Source organism: Aquarana catesbeiana, linkage group LG08 (assembly GCF_042186555.1).
Source record: "Aquarana catesbeiana isolate 2022-GZ linkage group LG08, ASM4218655v1, whole genome shotgun sequence".
In the NCBI taxonomy this organism is placed as follows: domain Eukaryota; kingdom Metazoa; phylum Chordata; class Amphibia; order Anura; family Ranidae; genus Aquarana; species Aquarana catesbeiana.
In genome coordinates this window covers 1,819,963-1,832,598 of record NC_133331.1, presented here as the reverse complement: position 1 = coordinate 1,832,598, position 12,636 = coordinate 1,819,963, and positions in this window count along the sequence as shown.

The following is a 12,636-nucleotide window of genomic DNA, read 5'->3' as shown; positions in this document are numbered from 1 at the left end:
CAGGTACAACGGACACTCCCCCTATTCAAATCTACTACTACAGATGAAGTTGCTAAACTCCTTTCTATCGCCCACCTAACCACCTGTCCCCTGGACCCTATTCCCTCTCAAATGCTACGGTCGCCCTCTGACCCCATCCTACACTCTCTAACCCACATCTTCAATCTCTCCCTCACCTCTGGCATCTCCCCCGATGCTCTAAAACATGCACTGGCCACCCCCATACTTAAAAAGCTGTCCTTGGACCCTACCAATCTTAACAACCTACGCCCAATCTCCTTGCTCCCCTTTTCCTCTAAACTCCTTGAACGTCTGGTTTACAACCAACTGAGTGACCACCTCATTAAAAACAACCTTCTTGACCCCCTTCAATCTGGATTTCGCCCTCAACACTCCACAGAAACTGCTCTTCTAAAACTCACAAATGACCTACTAACTGCAAAAACCAACGGACACTATTCTGTACTCCTACTTCTGGACCTTTCAGCTGCCTTTGACACGGTTGACCACCCCCTCCTCCTCAAAAAACTTTACTCCCTCGGTCTCCATGACTGTGCTCTTCAGTGGATCTCATCCTACCTATCCCAACGCACCTTCAGTGTCACTTACAATTCTACTTCCTCCACTCCTCTTCCCTTCTCTGTCGGGGTCCCCCAAGGTTCTGTTCTTGGACCTCTTTTATTTTCAATCTACACCTCTTCCCTGGGTCAGCTGATAGCCTCTCACGGCTTTCAATATCATTTCTATACTGAGGACACACAAATCTATCTCTCCACCCCTCAACTCACTCCATCAGTCTCCTCACCCATCACTAACTTACTAACAGACATATCTGTATGGATGTCACACCACTTCCTCAAACTCAACTTGTCCAAAACCGAGCTTATAATATTTCCTCCCCCACGTGCCTCTTCCCCTGACTTCTCTGTCAAGAGCAATGGCACAACCATCCACCCATCCCCCACATGTCTGGGTACTAGGTGTTATCCTGGATTCTGAACTCTCCTTTCAGCCCCACATCCAATCCCTTTCCAAAGCTTGCCGCCTCAACCTCCGCAACATCTCTAATCTACGTCCCTTTCTAACCAATGAAACCACAAAGCTCCTGATTCACTCCCTGGTTATCTCTCGCCTTGACTACTGCAACTCCCTCCTCATTGGCTTACCTTTAAATAGACTCCTCCCCCCTTCAGTCCATAATGAATGCTGCTGCCAGACTCATCCACCTTACAAACCGCTCAGTGTCTGCTACCCTTATCTGCCAATCACTCCATTGGCTACCACTCGCCCAACAAATTAAATTCAAAATACTAACAATAAGTTACAAAGCCATCCACAACTCTGCCCCCAGCTACATCACTAACCTAGTCTGAAAATACCAACCTAATCGCCACCTCCGTTCCTCCCAAGACCTCCTGCTCTCTAGCTCCCTCATCACCTCCTCCCATATCCGCCTCCAGGACTTCTCCCGAGCCTCGCCCATCCTCTGGAATTCCCTACCCCAATCTGTCAGACTGTCTCCAAATTTGTCCTCTTTTTGGCGATCCCTGAAAACTTTCCTCTTCAGAGAAGCCTATCCTGCCTCCATCTAACAACTGCACTATTTTCTCCATGAGCTCATCCCCCACAGCTATTACCCTTTTGTATAACTTGACCCTCCCTCCTACATTGTAAGCTCTAACGAGCCAGGCCCTCTGATTCCTCCTGTATTGAATTGTATTGTACTTGTACTGTCTGCCCTAATGTTGTAAAGCGCTGCGTAAACTGTCGGCGCTACATAAATCCTGTATAATAATAATAATAATAATAAATACGGTAATAGAAGAAGTACAGCAATTTTTGCTCCTGTCACACTGCCCTCCCACCTGTCACACTGCCCCTCCACCTGTCACACTGCCCTACCACCTGTTACACTGCCCCCCACCAGTTACACTGCCCCCCACCTGTCACACTGCCCTCCCACCTGTTACACTGCTCTCCACCTGTTACACTGCCCCCCACCTGTCACACTGCCCTCCCACCTGTTACACTGCTCTCCACCTGTTACACTGCCCCCCACCTGTCACACTGCCCTCCCACCTGTCAAACTGCTCCCCACCTGTCACACTGCCCTGTCACACTGCCCTGTCACACTACCCTCCCACCTGTCACAGTGCCCCCTCCTAAACCATATCAGGCTGCTTGCCCTCAACATAGGGAGGCTGCTTTGGGGTCCCCCAAAGCACCTTGTCCCCATGTTGATGGGGACAAGGGCCTCGTCCCCACAACCCTGGCCCGGTGGTTATAGGGGGTTTGCGGGTGGGGGACTTATCGGAATCTGGAAGCCCACTTTAATAAGGGGGCCCCCAGATCCCACCCCCCCTCTATGTGAATGGGTATCAGTACATTGTACCCCTACCCATCCAACCAAAAAAAGTGTCAAAAAGTAAAAACCACAATAGACAGTTTTTGACAATTCCTTTATTAAAAAAGAAAAAAAAAGTGTCCAGCGATGTCCATCCATCTTCAATCACGCCGCCCGACGGACCAGAAAGATAGAAAAACAAAAGCTCCGCCTCCGTGGGAGGCATACCACCGACTGCTGTCTCTTGGCTGTAGCAGCTGTTATATAGGCAAGGGCAGGGCCATCTGCTGATGTAACCGGATGATCCCGCCCCTCTGACGCCACATGATGTCAGAAGGGGCGGGGTCACTCATTTACATCACTGGGTGGCCCTGCCCTTGCCTATATAACAGCTGTTACAGCCAAGAGACAGCAGTCGGCGGGAGGCCTCTCATCTTGGTGGAGCTTTTTTTTCTGCTATTTTTCTGGTCCATCAGTGGCGTGATTGAAGATGGATGGACATCGTGGGACACTTTTTGACAAGTCCTTTATTAAAAAAGAAAAAAGTGTCCCACGATGTCCATCTATCTTCAAACACGCTGCCCGATGGCTGAGGCCGGCTCAGTTTTTTTTCCCCACGCCAATGGCTGCTGATGAAGGATGAAGGATGCATGCACTGTACTGTCACTATTTGAGGAGGCCACAAGGATGGTGAGCCGTGACAATGCATGCATCAGTGACACAATCCTTGTTGTGTTCCTGCTGGAATAGACTCTGCATGGCATTATGGACAGGGCCCTTCGAGGCAATGCAACGGGAGGAAGAGAAGGACTTCCTTTCTTCTCAAGGCCCACTTTATGCAGACACCATTCTTGCGATGCCACACAACACACAAGAGAAGAGGTAGGAGGAGAAAGAGGAGGATTCTGGCAGTTTTTGAGGCATTGAAGCAGAGCAAGACATAAGTCAACCCTTAACAGATGGTTTTCTATCCCCAGAACCCTTGGGAGTAGTACGTGGCTGGGAGGAGGCAGTTCCAGATAATGTAATCCTCTGTGACCCTGAGGACTCTGCCTCTGCAAACTTGCAGTGCGAGAAGCCTGCGAAAGGACCCTAGAATTAGTGGCATCAGGGAGAAGGATCACTATTGGTTGGCAACCCTCCTTGACCACTGTTCCAAGGAGAAAATTTCAGAACTCATCCCGTCCTCACAGAGGATCAGAGGATGAAATATCTTTAGTATACCTTAAAGAGGAGTTTATGTAATGCCTTTCCAGACTCTGGTAGGTTACAGTCTCATGAAAAAGCTAGTTTTGAGGCATCTTTTGGTCAAAGGAGGAACAGTGGAGAAGGGGGCCACCTCAGTGATGCATTTCAAAATAATTTTAGTCCTCGTCGCCCAGGGCTATCGGCTTCAAAATCCCATTGGCAGTGTCTGTATCAAATGGTGAAAGATTATCTAGGGGCGAAAACAGAGATGGAGAGCTTTCCAGTTGATGATCCACTGGGTTACTGGGTCATGAGAAGAGACCACTGGCCAGAGCTTGCCCAGCTGCCCTGCATCCAACATGCTTTCCGAAGTCCTCTCTGGTCCCTACTCTGTTCTGTGTCTCACAGAACCCAGCGGTGGAGGAGAGCGTAGGCGCCAGAAGTGGCGTAGGTCACCGCAAGCTCCGCGGTGATCTATGCCAGGAAGTGGGAGCAAATACCTGTATTAGACAGGTATCTGCTCCCTCCTCCCCCCCTGAAAGGTGCCAAATGTGACACCAGAGGGGGGGAGGAATCCAAAAAGTGGAAGTTCCATTTTTGGGTGGAACTCCACTTTAAGCCCGTAACCTTCCAGAGGTACTCTTGTTGAAAGCAAGAATTGGCCTTGCTGTAAAAAAAAAAAAAATGAAGTTTGACACTGCTGTCACACAGTTGCAGAAAAATTGGTCTTTGGGTGTCAGTGGTTCCTTCACACATAACCTTCTAGAGGTAGTCTTGATGAAAGCAAAAATTGGCCTTGCTGTAAAAAATTGTCAAACAGGTGCGGAAAAATTGGTCTTTGGGTGTTAATTGTGCCCATAAAACGTACACCAAAAAAATTTAATCAAGAGAAAATCAACACCCACTAAGCTAGGCAGCCTAGACAGAGATTTGCGATCCCAATAACACTTAATTAGCGACATTGGCATCAGGGGCTTGATCGCTGCTGCTAATTCAGGACTGATTCATTTTTACAAATATCAGCCAGTCAACGGAGTCTGTGGACAGAAGTGCTCTTTTATCTGTCACAAAACCTCCGGCAGCACTGAATGCCCGCGCACAGCGCGACTCGCGCATGCGCAGTAGGGAACCAGGAAGTGAAGACGCACGGCTTCACTTCCTTATTCCCTCACCGAGGATGGCGGCGGCAGCAGCCAAGAGCCAAAGGACGGATCGGCTTTGGCTGCCGACATCGCGGGCTCCCTGGACAGGTAAGTGTCCGTGTATTAAAAGTCAGCAGCTGCAGTATTTGTAGCTGCTGGCTTGTAATATTTTTTTTTTTTAGCGAACCTCCGCTTTAAGGCACCAACAACACCCAAATACCAATTTTTCTGCAACTGTGTGACAGGGGTGTCCAATTAATTTTTTTTTACAGCATGGCCAATTCTTGCTTTCATTAAGACTACCTCTAGAAGGTTACGTGTGAAGGCACCACTGACACCTAAAGACCAATTTTTCTGCAACTGTGTGACAGGGGTGTCAAACTTAATTTTTTTTACAGCAAGGCCAATTCTTCCTTTATCAAGAGCACCTCTAGAAGGTTACAGGGGAAAGGCACCAACAACACCCAAATACCAATGTTTCTGCAACTGTATGACAGGGGCGTCAAATTAAAGGTTTTTACAGCGAGGCCAATTCTTGCTTTCATCAAGAGTACCTCTGAAAGGTTACGGTGTGAAGGCTCCACCGACAACCCAAAGACCAATTTTTCCGCAACTCTGTGACAGGGGTGTCAAATTAATTCTATTACAGCATGGCCAATTCTTGCTTTCATCAAGACTACCTCTAGAAGGTTTCGGTGTGGAGGCACCAACAACACCCAAAGACCAATTTTTCCGCAACTGTGTGACAGGGGTTTCAAATTATTTTTTTTTACAGCATGGCCAATTCTTGCTTTCATCAAGACTACCTCTAGAAGGTTATGGTGTGTAGGCACCACCGACACCCAAAGACCAATTTTTCCACACCTGTTACTTCTATCCAAAGTCTGTGAAAGAGACACGAGACTTTATCTAAAAAAAAAATTGTTAATCTTGGCCTGGGTCTGCTATAATTTGGCTTCCTCACATAAGGCTTGCTCACTGTGGTGCAAAACTTTGTTATTTCCATCCAAAGTCTGTGGAGGAGACACCAGAATTTATCCAAAAAATCTCTAATCTTGTTCCTCATGTACTACATTGTGGCCTCATCATAAAGACTGGCTCCCCTAGACGTTGTTTACTAAATAAAGAAAGCTTGCAGGGAAAATCAATGTAATTTTTATTCTTTAGAAATGTCATTTATGCTGCAGCAGGTTCTATACATGGTACAGATGTGCCACTTTACAGGCAGACTAAGGGGACCCCCCCACCCCCAGGCACAATAGTTAAAGGAATTTTTCATTTTTATTGTTTCACTTTAAGCATTATTAAAAACAATCTTTTTTTAAAAGTTCTTTTTGCATGGATACATGTCCCCCGGGGCAGTACCCGGACCCCCATACCTTTTTTATGGCCAATAACTTGCATATAAGCCTTCAAAATGGGCACTTTTGATTTTTCCTGTTCCGCTCCCATAGACTTCAATGGGGTTCATTCTGGTTCGAACTTTTGTGATGTTCGAGAGTTCTGGTGCGAACCAAACAGAGGGTTGTTCGGCCCAACTCTACAGAGGAGACAACTGGGGTCTAATAGACCCAAGATCTCTCCATAAAGAGTACCTGTCACTGCCTATTGGTATCACAGGGGATATTTATATTCCCTGTGATAACAGTAAAAACAATTAAAAAAAAGTAACAGTGTTAAAAAAAAAAAAAAAAAAAGCCACGTTGTGTTAAAAAAGTGCCACCCACCCCCTCACCTCCAGTGTTTGCACGCAAAGGTGAATGCACACATCGGTCCAGCAAGCGCGCCTGTAAACTGCAATCGGCCCACACATGTGAGGTATCCCCGAAAACATCAGATCAAGGACAGTAATTCCAGCACCAGACCTTCTCTGTACATCTAAAGTGGTAACATGTAAAGGCTTTTAAAAAGTTGCCTATGGATAGTAAACTTTGCAACATTTGTTGCCGTTGCACGGGCGTGCGCAATATTAAAGCGTGACATGTTTGGTATCTATTTACTGGGCGTAATATCACCTTTTAAACGTTAGCAAACAATTGGGTATATTACTGTGTTTTTATGCATTAAAATAAAAAAAAATTTATTTTTTCCCCAAAAGTTGCGATTGAAAAAACACTGCACAAATATCGTGTGACATAAAAACGTGCAAAACCCACCAGTTTATTCTCTAGGGCCTCTGCTTTAAAAAATATATAATGTTTGGGGGTTCCAAGTAATTTTCTAGCATAAAATACTGATTGTTACTTGTGAACAAAAAGTGCCAGAAAAGGCCTGGAGGGGTCAAGTGGATAATATTATTATACAGGATTTATTTAGCGCCAACAGTTTACGCGGCACTTTACAACATGAGGGCAGACAGTACAAATACAATACAATTGAATACAGAAGGAATCAGAGGGCCCTGATCATTGAAGCTTACAATCTAGGAGGGATGAAGAGGGAAGAAATACAAGAGGTGATACATGTGGGGGGTGGGATGATGGAGAAAATAAATGTACAGTTAGGTGGGGTCCAGATAGGCTTCTCTGAAGAGATGGACCACCTGAAGATGGATAGAGTAGGAGATAGTTGGACAGATTGGGGTAGAGAGTTCCAAAGGATTTGAGAGGCTCTGGAGAAGTCCTGGAGGTGAGCATTGGAGGAAAAGACAAGGGATCTAGAGAGCAGGAGGTGTTGGGAGGAACAAAGAGAGTGGTTTGGTTGGCATTTTGAGACGAGGTTAGTGATGTATTAAGACGATTGTAGTTTTTGGATTGATGGACTTTTTAGGCATAACACAATCCTGTAAAAAAAAATGTATTTATTACAAAATTAAATAAAATCAAGACAATTACATAAAATTTCATATATCATTCACAAAAAATGCCTATGAGCATGAATAACGCACGACCTACATACACAATACAATCAAAAAATTCGGAGGACCAAATTGATCACTCTTAGGAATTATAGAATTTGGGGAGGTAGTGTGCCATAAAAAACTCAGCTCTGCTCTATGTGTTGCGCGAACACAGAACGCTTCTTCAGGAGCTATGGCGAATTATTAATCACAGGTAAGGAAAGTAAAGATGAAGAGAGAGCAGTGTCCTCAATGGTGGTAGAAATTCAAGGAACTCAGGAAGATAACACTTCAGGGAACTCCTAAACTTAATCTATAAGGTACTTATATGCCAATTACCAAAAGTTAGTTAGTGGTCTTTGACACCGTGAGTAAACGATGACCAGGACATCTGGTAGTATACTGGATCAGTCAGTTTAGGGAATCTTCCCGTTGCATGAATGCCCAGTAGACCAGAGGTAAGAGTTCCTAAAGGATGTCTTTAAAGTTGTGTTCCTGGTGTTCTCTGTTCTTGTGACAGCACCGCATATAGAGAAAGGAAAACTGTGAGGTTAGTGATGTAGCTGGGAGAAGAATTGTGGATGGCTTTGTAAGTTATTGTTAGTATCCTGAAATGTATTTGTTGGGCGAGCTGAAGCCAGTGGAGTGATTGGCAGAGAGGGATGGAGGACACTGAATGGAGACCAGTGGAGGGATTGGTAGAGAGGGATGGAGGACACTGAATGGAGACCAGTGGAGGGATTGGCAGAGAGGGGTGGAGGACACTGAATGGAGACCAGTGGAAGGATTGGCAGAGAGGGGTGGAGGACACTGAATGGAGACCAGTGGAGGGATTGGTAGAGAGGGGTGGAGGACAATGAATGAAGATCAGTGGAGGGATTGGCAGAGAGGGGTGGAGGACACTGAATGGAGACCAGTGGAGGGATTGGCAGAGAGGGGTGGAGGACACTGAATGGAGGCCACTGGAGGGATTGACAGAGAGGGGTGGAGGACACTGAATGGAGACCAGTGGAGGGATTGGCAGAGAGGGGTGGAGAACACTGAATGGAGGCCAGTGGAGGGATTGGTAGAGAGGGGTGGAGGACAATGAATGAAGATCAGTGGAGGGATTGGCAGAGAGGGGTGGAGGACACTGAATGGAAGCCAGTGGAGGGTTTGGCAGAGACGGGTGGAAGTCAGTGGGTGGATTGGCAGAGAGGGGTGGAGGACACTGAATGGAGACCAGTGGAGGGATTGGCAGGGAGGGGTGGAGGACACTGAACGGAGACCAGTGGAGGGATTGGCAGGGAGGGGTGGAGGCCACTGAATGGAGGCCAGTGGAGGGATTGGCAGAGAGGGGTGGAGGACACTGAATGGAGGCCAGTGGAGGGATTGGCAGGGAGGGGTGGAGGCCACTGAATGGAGGCCAGTGGAGGGATTGGCAGGGAGGGGTGGAGGCCACTGAATGGAGGCCAGTGGAGGGATTGGCAGAGAGGGGTGGAGGACAATGAATGAAGATCAGTGGATGGATTGGCAGAGAGGGGTGGAGGACACTGAATGGAGGCCAGTGGAGGGATTGGCAGAGAGGAGTGGAGGACACTGAATGGAGGCCAGTGGAGGGATTGGCAGGGAGGGGTGGAGGCCACTGAATGGAGGCCAGTGGAGGCATTGGCAGAGAGGGGTGAAGGCCACTGAATGGAGGCCAGTGGAGGGATTGGCAGAGAGGGGTGGAGGACACTGAATGGAGGCCACTGGAGGGATTGGCAGAGACGGGTGGAAGACACTGAATGGAGGCCAGTGGAGGGATTGGCAGAGAGGGGTGGAGGACAATGAATGAAGATCAGTGGATGGATTGGCAGAGAGGGGTGGAGGACACTGAATGGAGGCCAGTGGAGGGATTGGCAGAGACGGGTGGAAGACACTGAATGGAGGCCAGTGGAGGGATTGGTAGAGAGGGGTGGAGGACACTGAATGGAGACAAGTGGAGGGATTGGCAGAGACGGGTGGAAGACACTGAATGGAGGCCAGTGGCGGGATTGGTAGAGAGGGGTGGAGGACACTGAATGGAGGCCACTGGAGGGATTGGCAGAGACGGGTGGAAGACACTGAATGGAGGCCAGTGGAGGGATTGGCAGAGAGGGGTGGAGGACACCGAAGGGAGGCCAGTGGAGGGATTGGCAGAGATGGGTGGAGGACAATAATTGGAGACAAGTGAAGGGATTGGCAGAGAGGGGTGGAGGTCAGTGGGTGGATTGGCATAGAGGGGTGGAGGACATTGAATGGAGGCAAGTGGAGGGATTGGCAGAGAGGGGTGGAGGACACTGAATGGAGGCCAGTGGAGGGATTGGCAGAGAGGGGTGGAGGACACTGAATGGAGACCAGTGGAGGGATTGGCAGAGAGGGGTGGAGGACACTGAATGGAGACAAGTGGAGGGATTGGCAGAGACGGGTGGAAGACACTGAATGGAGGCCAGTGGCGGGATTGGTAGAGAGGGGTGGAGGACACTGAATGGAGGCCACTGGAGGGATTGGCAGAGACGGGTGGAAGACACTGAATGGAGGCCAGTGGAGGGATTGGCAGAGAGGGGTGGAGGACACCGAAGGGAGGCTAGTGGAGGGATTGGCAGAGATGGGTGGAGGACAATAATTGGAGACAAGTGAAGGGATTGGCAGAGAGGGGTGGAGGACACCGAAGGGAGGCCAGTGGAAGGATTGGCAGAGATGGGTGGAGGACACTGAATGGAAGCCAGTGGAGGGTTTGGCAGAGAGGGGTGGAGGTCAGTGGGTGGATTGGCATAGAGGGGTGGAGGACATTGAATGGAGGCAAGTGGAGGGATTGGCAGAGAGGGGTGGAGGACACTGAATGGAGGCCAGTGGAGGGATTGGCAGAGAGGGGTGGAGGACACTGAATGGAGACCAGTGGAGGGATTGGCAGAGAGGGGTGGAGGACACTGAATGGAGACAAGTGGAGGGATAGGAAGAAAGGGGTGGAGGACACTGAATGGAGGCCAGTGGAGGGATTGGCAGAGAGGGGTGGAGGACACTGAATGGAGACCAGTGGAGGGATTTGTAGAGAGGGGTGGAGGACACTGAATGGAGGCCAGTGGAGGGATTGGCAGAGAGGGGTGGAGGACACTGAATGGAGACCAGTGGAGGGATTGGCAGAGAGGGGTGGAGGACACTGAATGGAGACCAGTGGAGGGATTGGCAGAGAGGGGTGGAGGACACTGAATGGAGACAAGTGGAGGGATTGGCAGAGAGGGGTGGAGGACACTGAATGGAGACAAGTGGAGGGATTGGCAGAGAGGGGTGGAGGACACTGAATGGAGACAAGTGGAGGGATTGGCAGAGAGGGGTGGAGGACACTGAATGGAGACAAGTGGAGGGATTGGCAGAGAGGGGTGGAGGACACTGAATGGAGACAAGTGGAGGGATAGGAAGAAAGGGGTGGAGGACACTGAATGGAGACAAGTGGAGGGATTGGCAGAGAGGAGAGGCAGACACTGAACGGTTGTTAAGGTGGATGAGCCTGGCAGCAGCATTCATGATGGACTGAATGGAGGAATAGCCTATTTAAATACACTTTTCTATCTATTTACTAAGGATAGCATCATAAGGAATAAACTAGTCGATGTTGATTAGGAGAGGGAAGTTCCACTTTAGGGGTGAAGGGGTTGGGGAAGGTGACCACGGTCCCATAAGTAGAGTTTGCCTTTAATGAACCAAAGCTTTGAGGGCAGCAGAAAATATATCTTGACAAACAATAAAAGCCTTGCTTGTTCCATATTGCTGGGTAGAGTCAGTATGTGTTGGCGGGAAGCCTCTGGTGGCCGGGCGTCCTACTTCTCTATGGTGGTGACAGATCTTCTCCTCTCTGACTTCAGTAATATGGAGAAATAATCTTCATTGTGTTCTCCTTCTGCTGGCGGTGCAGTTCTGCGCTCTGAGATGAACCCTTCTGGGACGTCCATCTGATGGTGGAACATCTGCCCGTGTCTCGGAGACGAGGATGTGACATGACAGCCTCTATCTGAGCAGTTTTACTGACCTAGATTTTACCGCCCGGATTCCGGGGAGTCATAGTGCGAAGATTACTCTCTGAGTCAGCCCGACGTCATCCTTTAAAGCTGAACTCCAAATACAGATATAAGAGGCTGTTTTACCTGCCAAAGTATTTTTATCTATCTGTCCATCCAGTCCTGAGATATACCCAGCTCTGCCACACAGCCCTGTCAGACAAGGAAAGGAGACCTGATTTTTCTCTGTTCAGTATCATCTACAGGTCCTATCTATCCCCAAAGATAAAGGAGAAGCCTCAGACTGATGAGCTCCATTGTAAATTAGAAGTGTTCCACTAAAATACAAAAAGAAACATTATTTCCCTAAAACTCATTATACCCGAGAAACATGGAATAATGCACTCCCCTCCCCCTTCAATACCGGACACTCCCCTCCCCCTTTAATACCAGGCACTCCCCCCCTTCAATACCGGGCACTCCCCCCGTTCAATACCGGGCACTCCCCCCCCTTCAATACCGGACACCCCCCCCTTCAATACCGGACACTTCCCCCCCTTCAATACTGGACACTCCCCCCTTCAATACCGGACACTCCCCCCCTTCAATACCGGACACTCCCCCCTTCAATACCGGACACTCCCCCCCCTTCAATACTGGACACTCCCCCCTTCAATACCGGACACTCCCCTCCCCCTTCAATACCGGGCACTCCCCCCGTTCAATACCGGGCACTCCCCCCGTTCAATACCGGACACTCCCCTCCCCCTTCAATACCGGACACTTCCCTCCCCCTTCAATACCGGACACCCCCTTCCCCTTCAATACCGGACACTTCCCCCCCTCAATACCGGACACTCCCCTCCCCCTTCAATACCGGACACTCCTCCCCTTCAATACCGGACACTCCTCCCCTTCAATACCCGACACTTCCCTCCCCCTTCAATACCGGACACTTCCCTCCCCCTTCAATACCGGACACTCCCCCCCTTCAATACAGGACACTTCCCTCCCCCTTCAATACCGGACACTCCCCCCCTTCAATACCGGACACTTCCCTCCCCCTTCAATACCGGACACTCCCCTCCCCCTTCAATACCGGACACTTCCCTCCCCCTTCAATACCGG